This window comes from Perognathus longimembris, chromosome 6 (assembly GCF_023159225.1).
Source record: "Perognathus longimembris pacificus isolate PPM17 chromosome 6, ASM2315922v1, whole genome shotgun sequence".
Classification (NCBI taxonomy): domain Eukaryota; kingdom Metazoa; phylum Chordata; class Mammalia; order Rodentia; family Heteromyidae; genus Perognathus; species Perognathus longimembris.
The window spans coordinates 73000235-73022041 of NC_063166.1; positions in this window are offsets into that span (position 1 = coordinate 73000235).

Here is a 21807-nt window from a genome sequence, read left to right on the forward strand (position 1 = left end):
TCTTTGCCTTTTCCTGACCTTGATTTTTTTTTAAAAAAATAAGTATTGGCTGGGATTTTTGTACAATGTTCATAAATCCTGGGGTTGTTCAAAATGAAAATTATTGAAAGTATTGCCAGGGAGAAGTGGAATACTGAGTAGCAGAATGATGCAGGGAAAGTGGTCATTGAGGGCCCTCTACCAAGCCAAGTTCCATGGCTCCAAACCAAAGGGCAGTTCTGTAAAGAGTATTGGCTGTATCTTGGAATAACCCCAAGGTACACTCCCTCCCTGAACAGTCAACTCTAGTACTCCCTAACCATGAGCTACAGCAACAGGGGTCTAAGAGCTTCTAAAGGGACAGGGGTCACACAGCTTCTAAGTGTGAGAGCTGAGATTGCAGCAGGCTCCCATGCCATTTCTCACACTCCATCACCTCCCCAGAGGACCAATTTCAACCAGAAGCCTGGATCATCTGTTTTGTAATAGGTGCTTGTTGATTGACTGCCCAACTGAAACCCTGCTGAGTGACCACGGGGTTGACTGCAGATCTGATAGGACTGGGCGTTCAACATGACCAGGGGGGCCCACAAAGGAATGAAAGCCGCTCTCCCCCTGTGAACTCCCAGAGATAAGCAAGGAGTAACAAAGTCAAGACTAGTAACAGCTGGGTTGGGATTTCCTGGAAAGCCTTGGCTGGCAGCCAAGACTGAGTCTAAGGAGCAAAGTGGAGCAGCCAGGTCAGAAGCAAATGGGCCCCTGGTACATTGCCCAGGGAGCAGAGTCCACGAGCAAAGTGAGAACAAAGCGTATCTAGAAGGTAGGAGACCTGATCTCTGAGAGCTCCTGAGGTTCCAGTCATCTCATCGATTCCATTGGTGTCTATTGGGTACCTCATGTATTTCAGATTCTGCCTAGGACTGAAGACAGAGCAGGAAACACGGGAAGTAAAATTCCCTGCCCACATGTGAATATCTGTGCAGGCAGAGACACAGATAGAGCAAATAAGGATATTATAAAGCAGAAAGCTTTGAGTATCCTGTAGAAATAAAGCCAAAAAGGGAGAGAAGGGCACTCAGGAGGTGAGGAGAGATACAGATAGAATTGGGGGGAGGATTATCTCATGGGACAGGTATGAAGAAGGTGGTTGGGATGGGTGGTATCCATGAGAGAAAATTTAAAAGTATGATGCCCCCCTCTGTGAAAAGAGAAAAGTCTTAAGGGGTTCTTAAAGTTGTTTCAGCAAGCTTTGAGAGAGGGGGCTCCTGATTCTTACTTTAAGGATTCATACCTCATGACCCTTAACTTGCTGTGGCTGCAGTAGAAGACAGATTTCTACACTACATGTGCAGTTCAGGTAAATAGGAGCAGTCATAAAGGTCCTCTCTGTGGGTACAAAGGCCAGAGGGCAAGTGGATATAAGGTTCAGAGTTCCACATGATTAGGTCAGCTTGACATAAGCCAGCAGTTGGACCGTGTGTGATCCCAGCACCTAATCCAAAGAGGCACACAGAGTAGTGGTCAAAAGAGCAAAAGTAGAAGCTGAGAAGTAGAGATGGACAGACAGGCTGAGCCAAAGAATGGTCAAGAAATTCAGTGGTCTCATCAGATGCTGTGGCCACCAGCAACACAAATACATTCATCCAGACTCGGCCTGAATAGCTATGAATAGCTATGAATAGCTATGAACCTGGTCAGATGTCACCCAACTCCTGAATTCTCCTGACTACACCTCATAATATGCATGGCTCAGTGCTCTTAGTCTGAGACTGTGGGTCATGTTTAAGCATAGAGTCTAACCTTCCCAAGCCTGAATCAACCTATCTCCCCTGACCAACACATTGAACTCCCAGGAATAGTCCCGGAGGCTGTTTCAGACATCCAGGTCTGCTTCAGGCCTACCTGATGGCTATCCCTCTTATCCCCAGCAGTATCCTGGCTAAATGTACCAGGTACCACAGTTGTATCGTTATCAGAGCATCCCTGCAATGGATCGACATTACCTAATTTACACATGAGGCACCTATAGCTCCAACATAGTAAATACAATAAGAAGGAGACACACAACACACCCAAGGTCTCAACCTCAGTCAACATGATCCAGCTCTACTCCTTTCAGAGGCCCATGCAGCCTCTGGCTATGTTTCTTATCTGTACCATGGATTCAATGGGTTCAACTTTCCTTGTGCAGTTACTGTGAGATTTCAGAGAGAACCCAAACAGCTTTCAGGACAGTACCTAGCATGGACAGTAACATTCTAGCTGGTGGTACTGATAAAAATTAGCATCATTCTTCAGACCCTCTCCAAGAGTGCATTGATTTGAGACCAAAAAAAAAATGTGTAAAGTCACTGTGTATCTTCAGAAACCTTTGCTCCTTCTCATTAAAGGAGAAGCTGTGCTCAGTTCTTGAGCCCTCATCACCAGCCTCACAAGTACTCATTTGGTGAGAATCAGGGCCACCCACAAGCCAGGAACATTTGTTCACATATGAAAAGTCAGCCAGTACGGTCCTGCTGTTTACGCTACCTGTGGGTGAGCTGGGTTAACGGTAGGGACTTAGGTAATAATTCATTAATCTTCACGTGTAATGCAAGTGCCATATAACTTACTCCAGCCCTAATCTCCCATGAGTTACAGCCTCTTCTGTGATTCATAAAACAAATCAATCATACCTCCCAGACTCGCATCTATGTATTACTGCTTTTTAAATGCTAGGAGAGGGAGAACCTGGTATGTGTTTTTTGTCCTCCTCTCCCCCACCCCTGCCACCCCAAACCTGGGCTGACCCTCCTGAGCTGCCGGAAAATGGAGTCTGTGCCCCAGTTCAGATCACACATCAAGATTTGTTGAATTGTGAGTCTTGCAAGGAGTTGGTCATTTTTTTTTCTTCCAGGGCATCTGGAAGGTACCTGGTATTGTTTGGAGTAAGGGACTGATCATCACTAACTTGGGTCTAGAAGGCTCCCCTTCTAGCCTGCCTTTTAAAACAGTTCTCCACCCTCCCTAGAGAGGAGGTTTTCAAATTCACTGAAATTCACCTGCCTGTTTGCTTTTCTAGCATCACTCAACATGTGAGGAATGTATGATTGTTTCTTATTGGTATATCTCTCTGTGGTTGGTGAGAGCTTTCTGTCTCCACTGTAGATCCCAAGTTCGTTCCTTCCAACTACACTCAGTCCCAATCACCACTGTAAACCCATCTCAGTGCCTGTCACAATTTAAGTGCTCAGGAAATGTGTGCCAGTGAGTGCCTCACCTTATTTCATGCTCATCACAACCTGAGAGGAAGGGCTTTGAAAGCCCATCTTCTCTCTGAGGAACAGAGGCCCAAAGAAGCAGCCACATGTCTAAGGTCAAACAGCCAGGTATTGAACCAAGACCCATGAACTCCAAAGGTCTCCCCACCACTCTCTGTGTCCACTGGTAAGCAAATGGGAGCAAAGGGAAGAGGTAATGTACACACAGCACTAGAAGGAGGGGAGCAGGCAACAAGGTCACAGGCTGGAAGTCCCGCTGGTATGAAAACTTGAACACCCACCAGATAACCACCATTGCCGGAGAAGACAGACACAAACTCCTCATGAAAGTCAAGAAGCTGTTGCCTGTGGATTGCTGCAGTTCTACCTTTGGGGGAAGACTTTTCCCCCCATCCCCTCCCTCACACTGGCCTCTTCTGCTCTCTCATTGGTCGACACAGTAGGTGGAGCCGATCCTGGATACTGGGAAGGGACAGGGTTCAGGCCAAATGACGATCTAGGGCATGGGTTTGAATGGGGTGGAGCGAGGGAGGAGCTGAGGCAGGCTGGGAACAGGAACAAGAAAGAACACACTGGCTAGCTCTGATTCCAAAAGCCCTGCTTCTAAGGTCAAAGTACCACCCCACTCCCCCCTGGAATTGCTCCAGAGGGCTGTGGTTCAGTGATTAGGACACTTTTAGGACTGTACCCTGGCCCCAATCTGATCACTGTGTGTTGTTGTCTTGGCAAAGGTCCTGAGCCTGGAAGGAAGAAACCTCCTACCTAAGAGTCTTATAATGTCCTCTGGAAGGAGGAGAGAGAAGGGAAATTGGAAGAAAGCATGGCAAGGCCTATAAGAGAGCAGGAGCAGTAGGAATGGAACTTTAGGCTTTGAGCTTCAGGGCAAGAGAGACCTCCTACAGGGTGCTGGCCCTAAGGTACCATCTCAGTGGAGGCACAAGCACCCTGAGAGGTAGCTGCTTCCCCCTGGAAGTGCAGTGCACCTCAGCGTATAATCATCCCGGGAACCCTCTACTCCCTCTTCTAGATGGATGCAAACAAAAAGCAAGGAAAAGTAGCTTAAAGGCAAAGAGAGCATTGAACTAGACACCACTTACCTGTTGTCCCAACTTCACAGTGGAAAATAAGGGTCATCAAGGATGCATTGATTTAGTATGGTGGGGCAGATAGAAGGAAGAAAATAAACAACTATCAGAAGGTCAACAGGTCTGGGGACTCTCCCTGTCTCTAACCAGATAACTGAAGGATGTCTAGAAAATCAGGTAACCATGCTTAAACGCTGACTCAGCACTTGGACCCACGAATTAACTAAAAGTAAGATCGAGGATAACCATCCCAGCCTCCATGTTGAAGCTAGGCCCTTTTTGCTCTGTGCTATGCTCTCTTGCAGTCACTTTACAACCATCTTGGAATCCATGGGGGGGGGGGGTGGGAGGCAGAAACAGACACCTCTCAGGCATCCATGATTTGGTCATCCTGACCAGGCTGCTCCCCTCAAATGATAAAATGCTGACAACTTCTCAAGAACCCTTACAATGCACAGCCAGCGATGGGGACCACCGGAACATACCTGCAACTGGAACTGTTTAAGGATGCTATTATACCTCTCCCTCCTGCTGCTCCAGTTCTCTAACCATTTAAACCTATAGCTCGTGTCTGCACCCTGAAGATGTCTGCAGATGGGCTGAAGTGCTGTCTTAGGTAGCTTCTCATGACATGTAATAAATGTCATTTCTTTGCCCTTCACTGTGTCTCTTTATTTAGCATATAAGAGCAAATGAGGGGGCTGGGGATATGGCCTAGTGGCAAGAGAGCTTGTCTTGTATACATGAGGCCCTGGGTTCGATTCCCCAGCACCACATATACAGAAAACGGCCAGAAGTGGCGCTGTGGCTTAAGTGGCAGAGTGCTAGCCTTGAGCAAAAAGAAGCCAGGGACAGTGCTCAGGCCCTTAGTCCAAGGCCCAGGACTGGCCAAAAAAAAAAGAGCAAATGAACCAATCTCATACACAGAACTCCTAGACTTGGAGTCTGGGATCTAAAACTGATTTCAGTTCAGGTTTAAGGTCCACAGACTTTCTGATGCCAAATAGAAAGCAAGAGAGAGCATGAGATAGGCTGAGATTCAAGCCAAGACAAATTAGAAAGTCTCAAAGAAATAAAAGTAGTAATTATTACTTTAAAGCACATACTAAACTAGTTTAACAAAATGTTGCTTTAATTATATCTACCTTAATGAACAGATTAGAAACACTTTGCAATTAGTTCTGTAATTGGTTACGGGAGCAGAGGTGCTGCGTGCTGTCACATTCCAGTTCTGGGAGGCGTCTCTTCTTCATGAGTTCTGAAAAGGTAGACTTTCACCTAATCATTTCTGGATCAGGGACAGGAAAGTAAAGAGTTGTGCATTTTGTTTTGTTGTTGTTGTTTTTTTAAACTCCTGATATGACTGTCCATGTAGTACAATTGGCACACAGAATGGATTCAAACTTCTCACCTGCCTGTCACACACACACACCAGCACTTGTGCATGGGGCAATTCCCTTCCCCTCTCTGAGGCTTGGGCTTCGATATGGGCTGTTGACAGTGACCACTTCCTGGGGTTGTGAATATCATATAAGGTCATACCCACAAAGGTCAGAACAAGTGCATGGCCTAGAGAAAGCTTATACATCCTGGCTCTTGTGTGGACTCAGATGAGTTGTGTTAATTTCCTAGTGAGGAAATAACAAATAATATTGCACTTAGGGGCTTAAATGTGTGTGAGAGAGAGACATACAGACAGATAGACAGACTGACTGACTGATAGTAGGGAGAGAGAGAGAGAGATCTTAATAGTTCTCAGATTAAAAATGCATCACATCTCTCAGGAATCTCACCAAAGCATCTTCAGGGCAGCATTGTACTCTAGGCGTTCTTGCTTTTCCAGATCTCAGGAGTGACTGTATTTGTCTTTGTTTCACTAAGAAAGACTCTCCAAGACTCTCTTCTTTGGGGCCGGCCTGGATAATTCAAGCTCATCTCCCCATCTCTAGGTCTGTAACCTTAACCACACCTGCAGAGAACTTTTGTCTCCTATGGCTCCATGTTCACAGTATTAGGGCATGTAATCTAGACATCTTTAAGAGGTCATTTTTCTCTGCCACTTATAACATATATATATATATATATGAATGCCATATATATGTATACACACATATGTGTGTATACATATATATGAATGCCACCCACTGGCTTTTTCATAAAAGACAAATGAGATATGTATCTTTATAATGAACTACTCTTCTGCTCCTCCATTTTCATACTCTCTCCCATCTTATGTGATTCCCAGTGAGTTCTCCAGTGGGTTTACGTACATGTAAACCCATTACATGGTTAGTTCAAGAATTTGGGAGTCCCCAGTCCCTCTCGCCTTTGGAACTCCCGCTGCTTACACATCATTACTAAACCACTTCAAAACTATCCATACCTTACACCAAATATGATTCCTGGATAGCCAAAGGAGTTGACTTGAACTCACTCGTTGACAAAAATGTGATAATTTATAGACATATTTGTACATGTGGATGCCCATTTACAAAAAAAAATCTTAAGACATACCATGGCTCTACAGAATGCAATCCATACCCCCTCTAAATGAAAAGAGTAAGGGGATAGACAGTGGGCTCTTCATGGCCTATTTGGGGGTGGTCCATTGGAATTAGGGTTGACAAAGGCATCTCTAAGAGTAAGAGAGAAATCCTCTTAGTGATCTGACAGTCCTATAGAAAGCATGACAAAACCACCTTTCCCCCAAGTGACTCATTCTTTCCAGACAGCTTTGTTATCACAGTAGGGCTGCTTGTGACATCGGAGTCCACAACATCCTCTTCACCTACAAAAATTCCAAGCATCCTCTTGAAATGCACCTGCCCAGACTTTGCAAGTCCTCCCTTGACTCAGATTCCTTTCCCCTATTGTCTAATATGGAGCCATTAGCCTCATTGTCCAATAGGGAGCAATTGAATGTGGCTGGTCCGAGTTAAAGTGGACTGACAGTATGAAAAGCACACCAGATGTTCCACTGAGGAGGGAGACAGAAAATTATGAAGGTTTTCATTAATAATTTACATGTTTATTGGAGGTTGAAATACTAATCTTTTGGATAATCTCATTAAATAGGTTTAGGATTAAAAGTAATTTCACCTGATGGGTTCTTTTTTTTTTCATGGCATTTCCATTGTATCCTTTGGCACAGCTTCTCTGGCTCTGAACAGATATCAGTGAATTCAGGCCAACCCAACTTGGGCACCATCATGGCCAAGTAGATGGGACCCTGGGTCCCCCACCCATAAGGAATGAATAAAACATCCATGATCTTTAACATTGAGTCTAAAAGGACAGTCCTCTGAGGGCTAGACAGTTCACAGTACTGATCTGGTGGCAGTTTATCTACAGCCCAGCCCAGCGGGAGACTTTATAGAAGCCAGTGGGCAGCCTTGTGTGGAAATGAATCCAGAGATGTGACATCTTATCCTGAAACTCATTCCTCAAGTATAAAGGATCTAGATGGCAGACCAACCATCCCAGCTCACTGGGAACTATTTGAGAGAGTTCCTAGGAAGTAGAACTTGGACATAAAAAATAATAACTAGACGGGCCCAAGCAAATCAGAATAGGGAGTAGGGTGCTTGCCCTGTAACCAGGCATGCCTATGAGGCACGATCCCCGGGCTGCCTGCACCCACCCACTAGCCAATCCCTGAGATACTTATAGGGTGGGCAGGGTGGGGCTCACCTATGGGGCTCACCTACCACCGAGTTCCCTGAACCAGATAATAACTGAAATTCTCAAGCCACACCCACGGAGGCCAACCGGAGAAAGGGAATGGGGGAGTCCCAAGGCTGAGATTGGAGATCAAACTCCAAGATGCTGTCAGCAGCTGTGGAAATGACTGATCAGATCACTTCCCTCACTCCCCAGGGTGGGGTCAGGGTGGGGAGGTTGTCTGACTCACTGTGCAGGCCACAGGCCCGCCTGCTCATCCCAGGACAAGAGACCTGTCTCCTTCAGCTGTTATCAACCTCAGGCCATGTGTCCAATAGGGACATAGTTGGGGCGTAGGTTTCATGGGCTGAGGCTGAAGAAAGTAACTTTGTCTTAAGGCCAGACATTACTTGTCTTGTGATCACCAATCTCTCATTGTCTCATTTTTAACTCACGCCAGGGTCTTCCTCACTGAGTTTCTCGGGAAAGACAGGACTTAGAGACAGAAAACCTCATGCTGTCTACCTCCCTTCAGATGTGAAGAGCAGTGAAGTGAAGAGATGTGTAGGGTTTCGTCCAGCCATTCGAGTTTTCACTGTGCATCTTAGAGGTGCCTGAGGAAAGTGCTGGAACTTTAGCACTTTCTGGCCTTCCTGGTGCGGGTCTCCTGGGAAGATGGGAGTGATAAAGCTGTTCATTTTTAAACTCTGATAGGAGTCTTGGAAGACATAGAAATACTATGCAAACATATATCCAAGATCTACCCCAGCCAAGGGTAGATCATCTTCATGAACTTCATCAAGAAGCAGTGGTTAGGGCTGGGAATATGGCCTAGTGGCAAAAGCGCTTGCCTCCTACACACGAAGCTCTGGGTTCGATTCCCCAGCACCACATATATGGAAAACGGCCAGAAGGGGTGCTGTGGCTCAGGTGGCAGAGTGCTAGCCTTGAGCAGGAAGAAGCCAGGGACAGTGCTCAGGCCCTGAGTCCAAGGCCCAGGACTGGCCAAAAAAAAAGAAGCAGTGGTTATGTTAAGACCAGAGATGAAGAGTTAAACTTATCTTTGTGCCTGAGCCCTCAACGATGGGGATTGAGTATTTAAGCAGCCACAGAGGAGCTATTGGAGTGGTCTCCACAACATGGTGCTGTGCTTGATTTACATAATGGCAGATACACAGAGACTAGGGTACCTTCTCAGCAGGACTGACTCTAGGCTCTAGGATGCAATTCTTGCAGGAAAGATGAAGGGGACCCACACATGGGAGATAGGCTGTCATAGCAAGAAGGAGGACAGAGCTCTGATTAATCATTTGGGCTTGGACTGAGTATGGTAATGTATGTGTGTAGTCCCAGTTATTCTAGAGGTAGAAATGGGAAAATCAATTTCTGAAACCACCCCAGGAAAAAATACATAAGACCCTATCTAGAAATAAACTAAAGCAACAGTGCTGGGAAAATGGCTCAGCTAATAAAGCACTCGTCCCAAGTAAGTCTGAGGCCCTGCATCCAATACCTAGTACCTCCCTTCCTCCACAATTTTTTTTAATCCTTTTGTTACTATAATCTAAAGCAAGCTATATTTGAATTTCAGGCCACTCAGAAGTTCTATGTCCATCTCTGAATCTCAGCTTCCTCATCTATAAAACAGGGGTCAAATAGTACCTCTTTCATAAAAATTTCTGTGAGAATTTTTTAAATGACAATACCTGCAGAGAGCCTAGGGTAGGGTCTGACCGATGGCAAATATCAGATACAAAAGTGAGATCTTTTTTTTCTGCTTTAAATTATTAGTGTCATCATGAAGAAAAGATAAGACGTGCTGTGGGAACCAACTACTACCTATCATTTATCTTGTGGTAACAATTATTTAAGAGAAACTCTAAAACTGGCAAAACGCCACATTGTGTCTCAGGGAAGAAATATTGGAGCTGAGCCTGGAAGGGTGGATGTTTGACTTGCAGAGAAATGATGTGGAGAACGGCAAGAAGACCAGGATGGGTGGGGCGCTGCGGGAGTAGCCCGGGTGCTGGAGGCCACCGGAGATGACAGAGAACCACACTGAAGGGCTGAGGTGGTGCAAGAGGACCCTGAAGGCCATGCTCAGGACTTAAGCCTTCCTCCTAACCAAAATGGCCAGCCTGCTGCCAGAGCAGCTCAGTGATTTGTTGGGGTCTGCATGGACAGAGAGAAGGTGGCCTGAAAAAGAGAAACAGAAGACCAGGCCCCAAGGAGGAGGCAGATGTAAGTATTCAGGGCCCTATAGAACACAAAGCTGCTCCTTGCCCCCACACTTGGACACACATACACTTATCCCTCTGCCTGGGATTCTAACAGACTTCTAGTTCCAAAATATATCAAGTAGTTCCAAAGTATATCAAGTTATCCAGGCACTGGTGGCTCATGTCTGAAATACTAGCTACTCAGGAGACTGAGATCTGAGGATCCTGGTTTGAGACCAGCCCAGGCAGAAAATTCCATGCGACTCTTTTTTTTCTGAATAATTACTTATTTATTGTCAAAGTGATGTACAGAGGGGTTACAGTTTCATATGTAAGGCAGTAGGTACATTTCTTGTACAATTTGTTGCCTCTCTTATCTACAATTAGCCAGCAAAAAGCCAGAAGTGGAGCTATGGCTCAAGTAGCAAAGTGCCAGCCTGAGCAAAAGAGTTAAGAGACAGCACCTAGGCCTTGAATTTAAGCCCCTGTACCATTGGGCACACAGGCACACAAATACACACACACACACACACACACACACACACACGTGCATCAAGTTACTCATTGCTTCAGCTAATATTTCCTAAGCACTTACTCAAAGTGAAGCCTGTAATCCCTGCTCTCAATGACATTGGTTGTCTAGTACATTGATAATTGGTTGTCTAGTGTGATGACATGTGTTGTCTAGTGGCCAATTTCTTCCTGAGTAATTCTGAGCATGGTTCTTAACCAAGCTGGCTTTCTTTGCCCCTGAAATTTCAAACACAGAGTGCCTTCAGCCTCTGTTTCTTCCAGCATTGCAAGGTGGAGATGCCGGAGTTAGGATTTCGAGGACAGGGTCATCATCTTGGACTTTATTTGCTCAAAAACATCTTCTACTATACAGTCATATCTGGGTGATCAGAGTTAGATCTCCTAGGGCAACCCTTCCAGCTCACTTGGCCAAGGGCCTTGCAGGATGCTTGCCTACTCCTGAAGAATTTGGAGGATAGACATATAGGCAGAAGCACTGCCCTTCCCAGTTCATGGAGTAGATGTGCCCCCACACATAGACACATGGGGTACACATTGGTAATTACATATACACCTATGCCCTCACACAGGGATACGCATGTGTGCACAGGCATGTGCATGCCATTGTGGACATGTACACATAGGAACACACACTTGCCCACACATAGGCACACACATGTACAGGGGTGACAGCTGTGATCTCGGCCCATGGGGGAGCAAGACGTGAGAACAGAAATAGACTTCACCTGAGTCAGAGGATGAGTCAGAATGTTCTGTAGAGCTTCAGAAGGGAACAACAGGAGGGGCTGCTGGTGGGGAAAGGAGCCAGGTCCCCCAGGGGAGAAGGAGGGAGAGAATGGGAAGATTTCCCAGGCTTTGAGCCAGGGAAGAATATCCTGAAAGGAATGGAGCCCACCACCTCACCAAATCTGTGCCCAAGGGTATCCTGTACCAGGAGTGCAAAGTACAGGAGAAATAGGGAGGGGAACTTTGTGGGGAGCAAGTAGGTAAGGATTCAGGTGGGGTGTACAGAGCCTATTCTGTAAGCATACCAAACTCCTATAGCTATCTGCTTCTGCAGAAGCTCAGTCTTAGAATCTCTTGCTGCAATAGCCTGCTAAGAGAAGGGGATGTGTTGACTAGTCATGCTGAACTGGGGAAAGTAAGGGAAATTCAATGCTGAGTTTCTGCATTGACTGAAATGAACTACATAGGATTGGCTTTCCATGGCAGTGCCCCAAAAGACCTAGATAGTGTGTAGGTCTAGGTAGCCCTGCGTCATTCGTGTATATAAGTTTGGTCATGGCTGGGAACCAACTACACAGGACTCTCAGAGCTCAGGAGAGCTCTTCAAACCATCCTTCTCCAGGTGAGCTTTTGGCATAATGTGGTAGGCAGGCAGGACAGGGATGCCCTCAGAAGGAAACAGGGGCCAGCCATAAAGGGGGCAGCCGAGGGTGATTAGCATCAAATCACCAAAGAGGGGTGAGTTTGGAGTGTCTTAACAGATCCAGAAAGACCTGAAGTTGTTTCTACAACATGGTGTTGACTTTTTTTTTTTTTTTTTTTTGCCAGTCCTGGGGCTTGGACTGAGGGCCTGAGCACTGTCCCTGGCTTCTTTTTGCTCAAGGCTAGCACTCTGCCACTTGAGCCACAGCGCCCCTTCTGGCCATTTTCTGTATATGTGGTGCTGGGGAATTGAACCCAGGGCTTCATGTATAGGAGGCAAGCACTCTTGCCACTAGGCCGTATCCCCAGCCCCACTTTTTTTTTTTTTAATGTATCTCCTGGACCTGAATCCAGGCTGCCATTTTTCAGGGCTAATTTCAGGACCCAAGGAGAGAGAGAGAGACAGAGACAGAGACAGAGACAGACAGAGGCAGAGAGACAGAGAGAGACAGAGAGAGAGACACACCAAGAGAGAGAAAGAGATCCTAAAAGTAGCCTGAAGCCCTAGCCATACATGGATGGGAGAAACCGAGTCAGCAGACATTTCCCCTCCCGCTCCCCCTTCATCTGCCACCTCAGCTCTCACTGCACACATCACTCTCAGGTGACCCCAGTCTTAGGTTGAGTCCCCCCCATGGCCTTGAGATTGGAGGGTGCCCCCAAGAGAATTAACTTCCTGCCAGCCCCCTCCCCATAGACCCACAAGGCAGCCATGGGGCCGACTGAAGACAGATGTAGAGAGCACCGAGTCAGATGTGGGAGAACAGCAGGGTTCCGGCAGTGCGGCTGGAACCTGTGGTGGAGACCTGGAGAATCTGCCTCCCCCTCTACAGCCTCTGGCTATACTAACGCACATGTCCAGAATGGTCACCATACTTTTAAACTCATCTCCCTCCGCTCTTCACATCAAAAGTCCATATTCTCATGAGCAGCCATATTGGTTTCCTTGCCATTCCCAGAAATGGCCAAGCTAAAGATCCTTTGTCCTTGTTCATGCCTCTGTAAGGAACTCCATGTCTGCAGTTGTTGAACAAACCTCTTACGTCCTCACCCTGGCAAAAGTATTCCTACTTTAGGAGTTCTTCCCTGGCTAACCCATTTGAAGTCAGACGACCCTGTATGTTCCTTCATATCACAGTAGTTGGCTGGTAAATGTTGGCAAAGAATCCTCAGAGAAAAAATAAAAGCTCTGATTTGTTTGCCTGTTCTCATGGTGTATATCTTCCCCTGTGGTCAAGGTCAAGCTAAAGATGGAAGGTCACAGAAGGTGAAGCAGGAGAAAATATAGAGTAACACATTGTGATGTGTTATTTCCACCACACAGATATAATAGGAGTCATTAACCTCAAGAGCACAGAGAGTGGTGAAATAATTAAGCAGTGATGTTTTCACTTAATCTTCATTTTGATATAAATTTATTTAATTATAAATCTGTATACCTTGTCCTAATGGCTGTGTTTTTTAACAACTTGCTCACAAAATCCCTGAAAATTTAACAGTTGACTCCCTCGAGCTGATATGACTCATCTTTCATTCATATTACCACACTCTTTCCTTCTGTGCACCTTTTCAGACATGTAATGTGTTTCCTCCTTGCTTTATTTAGACTAGCCCTCTCAAGTGTGTGTTCACTGGTAATGGAAGCTATGACTGAGATATTTTCAGTTGCTTCCTTAAGAATCCAGCACAATGCCTAGCCCACAGTAGGAATTCAATGAATATTTGTTGAGTGAATGTGTCAACGGAAGCATGAATGAATAGGTCCATGAGATTGATGGATGTCATGGGGTTGGACATCTCTGCCGAGAACTGAGGATAGAACACTCACCTTGAGTGACCCACCTTGAATCCTATAAATCTTGGGGTGCTAATAACAGGGTACATGGAAATCAGTTACAAGTGAGAAGGACAGGCCCAGAGAAATGCCAATATGGAGAAGGTAGGCAGTGGCAGGAGAGACGAATTTGGAATCGTTGATGAAGGTTCTCGAGCAACCAAAGATCTCCTCTGTGGGGCTTTATCTGCCTCCTTGCTGCTCAGGAGTAAGACACACTCAGAGCCAGCCCAGTTCTCTTTCTTCACCTTCTTCGTAGAGGTCTTAGGTGAGAGAATTGAACAGGTAATCTGGGTACCAAAGATTGCTACTTCTTCTCTACCTGCAAATATCTGAGATCTCAATCACTGGTGACTATCAGACAAGGTGTCCCCTATACACACAGATAACCAAGGACATGGAAAAGCATCGCAGCCTGAGCTTATAGGCTCCCCAGTGTGTGTCCCACCCACTGCCTGCCCCGCCCTAGTGATTCCCTAATGCACAGGCAACACCTGGCTCCACCTGTCTGTCTGCAGTGCCCAGCATGGAGCTGGCATGGGTGGGGGTGGGGCAGGGGGTGGGGGAGAATAGCCCCAGAGGCTGCTTGCAGCATGAACGGCCAGTGAGTAAGGCAACTTCCCAGCAGAGCAGATATGAATCAGCAGCTTTTCCCACTTGCACCAGTGTCAGGCCTGGCACTGGGAAAGAGCACAGAGTATACCATGCCAGCTCTGCCCTTGACTGACACCCAGGGCAGTGAAAGAACCCAGCCCCAGAGTCAGCCAGACTGGAGCCACACGCCAGCTCTGTCTGTGGCTTGGGCCTTCATTTCCTCATCTGTACAATGGGGATAAATCATCCGAGCATCGCTCTCCAAGTACCCGGAAGAGTCAGTGACTGACTGCAATGAAGAGCCTTGCAAACTTCTGGAAACAGTGAGAACTCAAGAGATTCTCCTTTACTGTGTGACATTTTAATAGCCATTCCTTTGTGCTGGGAACTTCCCTAAGTACTTTATGACTATCAACTCATTTGATATGATACTTACATAGATTTTAACGTGACTTTATACTGACTTGTCTTGGTTTGTTCATTTATTTCTCTTTTCTTATTGAATTCATCAATTCCATTTAGTTGAAGGAGCTTCTGCTTCTCTCTGTCGGCCTCAATATTCCTTTCTGTGAAGTAGACACTGGATTGAGTGGTCTCTAATCCAATGATTCCGATGCTATAGACCTCATCTCTCACCTATTGCTTTGTATCCGCTGTCAGGCCTACATCTCCAACAGCAGAGCATACCCCAGCTGCAAGATCCAACCCTGTCCCCCAGCCCACCACAACTTCCATTTCCAGTAGACTTATGGGAATAGTAGCCTTCTTGCTTATCTGCAGGGCTGTGGGCCCCCCTTCCCTACCCATGCCTCCCCTGTAATCTGTAGTGTCTGCTCTGCTCAAGACTTCCCATGGAAGAAAGATCCAGGATGTCGCATGTGAAGATGAGCTCCCAGTTGGGGAGTGGTCAGGGTGGGGCCTCACGGTAGAGGTGACTTGGCAATGCAGACAGGAGAGATGTCTCCAGCAGCCCATGTGATGAGCTGGGATACGGGACTCACCTGTTAAAGGGACAGGCCTGGTGGCTGCAGAGTGAGAAGCAGCAGAAATGTGGGAGATGGCTACAGACATTGGCTTCTACAAAGTTTTCTTGAATTTGACAAAAATGTATTGAGGGCCTAAATGAAGCCAAGATATTGTGCCAGCCCTTAGGAGTATGAAGAAATGACTGATCCAACTAAGAATGCCATTTTGACCTTAATTTTTCCTTTTGTCTCTACACACACACACACACACACACACACACACACACACACACACACACACACAGAGAGAGAGAGAGAGAGAGAGAGAGAGAGAGAGAGAGAGAGAGCCAAAAACACGGATGTGACTTCCCACATTTCCTGAGGATCAGATCCACGAGCATTCACAACATTCATTAAATGGGCTCGAGGGGATTCCTTAGTCGTAATGAGAATCATTTGGGTACATTCAACATCCACTGGGCCCAGACCTTCATCATTTCATCTACTCGCCCTCCCCTCCCCTGCAAGAAGCACCCTGCAAAGAGAGCATAGGATGGGAAATGTTGCTCAGAGAAGAGGGTTGATCTTTCAAATTTCATGCAGTCCCCTGAGAGCTGCAGGAACTGAGACGTGAACTCGATTCCCATCAAATCCAGAGTTTCCTCCCCCCCCCCCCCAATGTAGGAATGCTGTCATATGCACTGATCATGTGACTCTTCCAAGTAAGGATTCGGAAGCAACTTTCAACAACCTTGAGGCTAACTGATACCCAGGTGCGTACCATGTGCCCAGTTCCACAACAAGTGCCACCTGGGATTTTTCTCATTTGGTCCAATTGCCCCTCCACTTTTCTGCTGGAACTGTGATGTAGAAAGGTTAAATAACTTCTCCAGTACCTCCCAAGCACTGGTCAGTAGAGCTGAAGCTCAAGTCCAAGTAGATGGCTCTAGAGTCTCAGTTCCTGCCTCTGTTTCCTCCCAATGCTTCCTCTCATCAAGGCCAGGCCTGCTTCTTATGTCTGTGGTCAGTCTGTTATTTTCCTTTTGGGAAGGCTGGAGCTCAGAGGCCTTAGAAGCTTAGCCCAGGGAGACAGTCTGAGACTTTGACCTGGTGTCAACATCAGAGCTGAAAATTGCTTCACACCGAGCCCAAGAGGAACAAGAAAGTCTAACTTCTCCCCTTACCCTGGGAAAATGTTCCTTTTCTAAATAAAGCAAGGCCAAAGCATGAGGATGGCATGTCAGGCCCTCTCTACCCCTGCCCTTCCCTGTGCTTTGGCTCATCATGAAGGCTATCTTGAAAGAGGAACACTTGTTCATGCTCAGTTTTCTAACCAAGGATCTGAGAGACTTCCCTAAAGAAAAGGACCAAGTTCCAGGACCCAGCATAGCCTGGGAAGGCTGGTTCTCTACTGTGTAATACACACACACACAAAAAAAGATAGTTCTTTGTAATATAAAAACAAATCAGGTCAGCCAGAGCAAGTGAGACTTTTCATTTTGCATGTTCATTGAAGTATTATTGAAAAATATGGCTTTAGAAAAGCTTGCTTATTAGACATTTAGAGTCTTCTAGAAGGTATTTAAAAAAAAAACTCACATAAGCTTTACAACATACCTTATCAGAAAAATGATTAATGGGTATCATAATCCAAATGAATATGAAGTCAGACTACTGACTTTCTATCCAGACTTGGAGTCTGTCCCATCGGGTGACCTTGACATGTTACCTAAGCACTTGGAGGCTATTTCCTCATCTGCATGATGAGAGTAGTAATGATGCCAACCTCACTGGGTGGCTGTGGAGAGTCTGTGATAGAACACAGTGAAAACATTTTAATTGCCTAATAAACAAATTCAGCAAAGTTGCAGCACACAGGATCAACATGCAAAAAGCACCTGGATTTCTACACACAATGAATGAACAATCCCAAAAGAAAATGATTTTTAGAAGGTTTTATTTAGCAGGAGGGCGGGGGGACAAAGAAGCACAGTACACTGCCAACGGAAGTTTTAAAGAAGACATCCTATTGCCTGTGGGTTAGAAGACCTCCTATCTGTATCACCCAAAGCCAGATTCAAGGCAACCCCTATCGGATCCCAAAAGCACTTAAGCAGCCAAAACAATTTTGAAAACGAACAAATTTGGAGAGTTTTGTTTCCTGATTTCAGAACAAAGACCAAAAACTACAGTAATAAAAATGTGATTATAGACAGACATAGAAACCAGCAGAATAAAATTAAGGAACCAAAAATAAGCCCTACCTAGCATGTGGGCAGATGATCTTTGAAATGGTACTAAGAGCAGTCAGTGGGTAAAGGGACACCTAAGCCACAGTGCTGTTGGGGAAAACAGAAGAAAATGAAGTTGGACTTCTACCTTAAACCATAATTTAAAAAATTAACTTAATGTAAGTTAAAGACCTAAATATAGACAGCCAACCATATGGGAAAGGATCTTCACCAGCACAGCAACAGACAAAGGCCTAATATCCATCATCTACAGAGAACTCAAAAAACTAACCCCCTCCAAACCCAGTAAATCAATTATTAAATGGGCAAAGGAGCTAAAGAGAGACTTCACAGGAGAAGAGATAAAAATGGCAAAGAAACATATGAGGAAATGTTCAACATTCCTGGCAGTAAAGGAAATACAGATAAAAACAAACCTGAGATATCACCTCACTCCAGTTAGAATGGCCTATACTCTGATCTCAGGCAACAACAAATGCTGAAGGGGATGCGAGGAAAGAGGAACGCTTCTCCACTGTTGGTGGGAGTGCAAATTAGTACAACCACTTTGGAGAACAGTATGGGGGTTCCTCAAAAAGCTCAGCATAGACATACCCTATGACCCAGCCATACCATTCCTAGGCATCTATACTGAACAACAGGTCTCAGGATATCAAAAAGACATCTGCACATCCGTGTTTATCGCTGCACAATTCACAATAGATAAAATATGGAAACAACCCAAATGCCCCTTTACAGATGAATGGATCCAAAAAATGTGGTAGCTATACACAATGGAATACTACATAGCGATTAGAAATGATAAAATATTGGTATTCACAGTGAAATGGTCAGAACTTGAACAAATAATGTTGAGCGAGACAAGCCTAGAACACAGAGAACAAAGGGGCATGGTTTCCTTGATATGTGACTGTTGGGGGTGGCGGTGGGGGGGGGGCGGGACAGTAGAGACCAGGTCTGTGAAACAAAAAACTTCTTGTCAAATGGTATTTCCACAGGTTTGGGTCAGCGACCTTACATTATGTATCTAAAAACCAAACAACTATTAAACATAAAAAGGTCTAAAATAGACCTATCAGTAGATCACAATAGCTCAACAGCTATGTATATATGATCATATAAGACAAGGATAAGCAAACGCTTATTGTTGACGTTATATTTAAAGTTCTAGGTGAATTTCCTTTGGCGTACGCCATGTGGCTACTGCATATGATTTTGGTACACTTGGTATTGTATATATGCCTACCTGATCTAGGGAAGAGAAAGAAAAACGAGGGTGTAAGATATCACAAGAAATGTACTCACTGCCCTATTATGTTACTGTACCCATTTTTCACAACACCTTATCAACAAAATTTAATTAATAAAAAATTTTAAAAAGACCTAAATATAGGATTTAAAACTCCAAGAAGAAAATAGGGAAGCTTTGTAATTTAGGATTTGGTGATGATTTCTTGGATATGTCACCAAAATCACAGGCAACCAAAGCACAAGTAAATAAATGGGTCCATACCCAAATAGAAAAACTTCTGTGTATTGAAAGATACAATTGAAGTGTAAGGTAATGGGTATGCTAATTACCCTGATTTGATCACTACATAATATATGAATTAAATAATCACAGTGAATTCCTACATGTGTGTATGAATACTATACCAATCAAAAAATAAATTTTGTGTAGTTTTTGTCAGTTGTAGAGCTTGAACTCAGAGCCTGGGTGCTGTCCCTGAGCATTTTGCCCAAGGCTACTACTCTACCACTTTGAGCCACAGCACCACTTCCTATTTCTGATGGTTCACTGGAGATAAGAGTTTCGTGGACTTTCCTTCCTGGGCTAGCTTTGACCACAATCCTCAGACCTCAGCCTCCTAAATGAGCCACCAGCACCAAGAATAACAGTAATGCTTTTAAACAGGTTTTTATATTAATTATATATAATAAAATCATACATGTAGCTAACAAAAGGACACAATGAAAATATAATCTAGAGAATGAAATAAAATATTTGCAAATCATGTACCCAATAAACATCAAATGTCTAGATTATATAAAGAAAGTCTACAATTGAACAAAACAAGTGTTTTTTAGATAGGTATAGATACAGATATTGGCATAGGTATTGACAGTTAAACATTTCTACAAGGATGGTATTTTTGAAGGGCCACAAAGCATTGACATCACAAATCACTGGGAAAATGCAAAACAAAGTCACAATTAGATATTCCACTCCCAACACAATGGCTACATCCAAGAAAACGGAAATTGATGCACAGTTGTTGGTGAGAATGTAAATGGTGTCAATGTTAAGGAGAACAGAGTGGTTATTCTTTAAATAATTTAAATAGAACTACCATATGATACAACAGTCTTACTGCTAGTTATATAGCCAAAAGAACTGAAAGCAAGATCCCAAAGAAATAACTGCATACTCATGTCCAAAGCAGCATTATTCACAACAGCCAAGCCAAGTGTCCATCCACAGATGAACAGACAAATAAAACATGGATCCTACATAGAATGGAGTATTATTCATCCTTAAGAAGGAAAAAAAAAAAATCTGACCCTTGCTACACTGTGGATGACCCTTGAGAAAATCATGCTAAGTGAAATAAGCTAGTCACAATAAAAACAATACTGTACCAAGTATGCTAAAGTAGTTACATTCAGGGGCTGGGGATATAGCCTAGTGGCAAGAGTGCCTGCCTCGGATACACGAGGCCCTAGGTTCGATTCCCCAGCGCCACATATGCAGAAAACGGCCAGAAGCGGCGCTGTGGCTCAAGTGGCAGAGTGCTAGCCTTGAGCGGGAAGAAGCCAGGGACAGTGCTCAGGCCCTGAGTCCAAGGCCCAGGACTGGCCAAAAAAAAAAAAAAAAAAAGTAGTTACATTCATAGGGACCAAAAAGAGAATGGTAGTTACCAGGACCTGGGGGTGGGGGGCGGGGGCGGAGAGAGTGGGAAGTCATTTAATGGGTACAGAGTTTCAGTTTTAGAAAATGTTAAGAAGTCCGGAGTTCTGTTACACAACAGTACGAACACACGTCACACTAGCAAACTGTGCATTTAAAATTGTTGAGATGTATTTTTCACCACAATCAGAAACAAAAATAAAATATTGCACCTGGTATAAAATAGGGGCTCACCTAAAAAAAAAAAAAACCCCAAGCTTTTAGAATGAAGTCCCCTTATCAAACAATTGATAAACCAATTGCTTTTTACTGTAGATCTTTTTTATTGTGATTGTAAAGGTGATTACAGAGGGGTTATAGTTACATAAGTCCAGTAATGAGTGTCACCCCTTCTCTGGTTTTCTCTCAGTTTTTCCTTCCTGCACCCCCCCCCACCACAACTTGTTTAATTCATTTCCAACATAGTGTCTAGTGAGTATCACTGTTACTTTGTTCACCATTTGTCCCACCAGTTTTGAGAGGCTGAATAACTTGCCCCAAATCATCTGGCTAGCAAGTAGCCATGAAGAAATTCCAACTCAGTTGTTCTAAACCCCAAATCTAACATCCTTAACTCTAAAAGCACCATAACTCACACCTGGCAGCAGTCCGAAGCAGGCTGTGAGAAAAGGAAATGTCCTTTTCTATTGACCAACCCCAAACTATCAGAAGACTGAATCCTGGATGAAGGACAGTGCTGAGCCTTCCAGACAGATCAACTTTAGACCCTCTGAACTAGCCAGGCCAAATATTCCCACAGCCATGCTGACTAGAAGGTTGACCACTCTGCTCCTATAGTCTCCCCACCTACTTTCACCCAGGAATAAGCTTTGCCTCTTAGGACTGACATATCCTTGTAGATTTACAGCTGCAGAGGAAATAAGCCAGCTGCCTCGAGTAGACAGGAATCAGAGCATATGGTGATGAGAAGACACACTTGGAACCCAGCTCAATACTAATTCCAGCAGCTATGACAACAGGTAGAGTGGAAGTGTGAAGTGAAATCCACCAGCCATCTCTTGGAGGAAACAAACAAGAGAAAAGATATGT